General features: G+C 58.5%; 1 protein-coding gene across 1 annotated transcript in view; it reads right to left on the bottom strand.

Annotated features, from left to right (window-relative positions):
• inppl1a (inositol polyphosphate phosphatase-like 1a) overlaps positions 1-2,089 on the bottom strand; it is a 29,170-nt gene that overhangs the window by 10,917 nt on the left and 16,164 nt on the right. The window lies entirely within an intron of this gene.

The following is a 2,089-nucleotide window of genomic DNA, read 5'->3' as shown; positions in this document are numbered from 1 at the left end:
GATTGATGGGGGACGGTGGAGGCGAGGGAGCTAGTAGCCGAGGTGGAGCCACTGGGTCTACAGGCCGAGGCAGAGTCCGGGCCTCGGAGGCTGGAGGCGGAGGTGAGGGATGCTCCAGCCACGGCGACTATGGAGGATGGCAGACCCGCGGAGCTCGCACCGTATTGATGGTGGGCTGAGGGCGAGCAAAGGGGCTGCCCGACGACAGCGGTGGAGGAGGCTGGAGCGGGTGGGAGGGCGGTTATTTGTGAGTCTCCAGGCATTCAGGGCTTAACTCTGGATCGGAAGCCCCCTCTAGACTGAAAATGGGAACAGGATGGTGCTCTGGAGGAGCGGACACTTGAGGGCGCTTTCGAGGAGTGGACACTTGAGGGCGCTTTCGAAGAGCGGGCACTGGAGGGCACTTTCGAGGAGCGGGCACTGGAGGACGCTATGAGCAAACGAGATGATTAATACAACACAGGTGATCCGAATGAACGAGGATTAACTAAATGAGAACAGGAACAGAACCAAATAAGGTTCTGTTCTGGAGGCGCTCTGGAGGCCAAGTTCGAGGAACGGGCTCTGGAGGGCGCTTTTGAGGAGCGGGCACTGGAGGGCGCTTTCGAGGAGCGGGCACTGGAGGGCGCTTTCGAGGAGTGGGCACTGGAGGGCACTTTCTAGGAGCAGGCACCGGAGGGCGCTCTGGACTGGATCCCTCTCCTCTTCGCTTTGGCACATTCGCCGCGCCATACTCAGCTCACCCTCAGCCGCGGTGCAGGGGGCGGAGCTCCTCGAAAGTGCTCACACCGTCCACGGCTTTTTCACTCGTGGCGGGCATTGTCGCTGGCTCTCGCACCTGGTCTGACAGGTTCAGCTCTACGTCCGGGGCGATCCTCTGCTCAGTCGATGAGCAAACGAGATGATTAATACAACACAGGTGATCCGAATGAACGAGGATTAACTAAATGAGAACAGGAACAGAACCAAATAAGGTTCTGTTCTGGAGGCGCTCTGGAGGCCAAGTTCGAGGAACGGGCTCTGGAGGGCGCTTTTGAGGAGCGGGCACTGGAGGGCGCTTTCGAGGAGCGGGCACTGGAGGGCGCTTTCGAGGAGCGGGCACTGGAGGGCGCTTTCGAGGAGCGGGCACTGGAGGGCGCTTTCGTGGAGCGGGCACTGGAGGTTGCTTTTGAGAAGCGAGCACTAGAGGGCGCTTTCGAGGAGCGGGCACTGGAGGGCGCTTTCGAGGAGTGGGCACTGGAGGGCACTTTCTAGGAGCAGGCACCGGAGGGCGCTCTGGACTGGATCCCTCTCCTCTTCGCTTTGGCACATTCGCCGCGCCATACTCAGCTCACCCTCAGCCGCGGTGCAGGGGGCGGAGCTCCTCTCCACGCTCACACCGTCCGCGGCTTTCTCCCTCGTGGCGGGCATTGTCGCCGGCTCTCACACCTGGTCTGACGGGTTCCGCTCTACGTCCGGGGCGATCCTCTGCTCAGTCGCTCGGCTTTGCGCTGGCTCGCTCATCGCTGCGGGAAATGGCTCTCCGTCAACGGTGGGCTCGGGCTGATGCTCCGCATCACGGGGAGATGGTGGGCTGGGCTCTGGGTCGGGAGTGGTACTGGCGAGATTCTCCTCAAAACTGACTGTGAGCAGGGATCCGTTTCTCGCCAGTATCCACTCCACAAAGGCGGTGAAATCTGCTCGAGGACCATCTTTGGACGACGGCGCTCTGCACTGCACGATGTTTAGACTGGCATCGTAGAACGTACAGAGCATGTCGTCCGGGTAGCTGGTGGTGCTTGCTAGCAGCTGGAACAGTCTCGTATGGTCCTCGAGCGAGAAATTCTGGGCGAAGGAGGGCATTCATGAGGGAACAACGGGAAACAAAAAACACTGAAAGAAAAACGGAAATAAAACGGGGCAAATACGTTTATCAGTCGGTTCTTCTGTCACGGTTGCCTACTGTGAGGAGCATCGTCATCGCATCTCGTGCACCTGATAATAAGGCTGCCTCCTTAACGCACAACTAAAATTCGAATGCAAAGCTTTTGCATTTGAATGTGGATTTTTATTTTAAATTCGACTAACATTCGAACATTTTTTTGACAGC

This window comes from Sinocyclocheilus anshuiensis, unplaced genomic scaffold (assembly GCF_001515605.1).
Source record: "Sinocyclocheilus anshuiensis isolate Anshui unplaced genomic scaffold, SAMN03320099.WGS_v1.1 scaffold1101, whole genome shotgun sequence".
Taxonomy (NCBI): domain Eukaryota; kingdom Metazoa; phylum Chordata; class Actinopteri; order Cypriniformes; family Cyprinidae; genus Sinocyclocheilus; species Sinocyclocheilus anshuiensis.
Note: the sequence above shows the minus strand (reverse complement) of the source record. Positions and strands in the feature narration are given on the sequence as shown.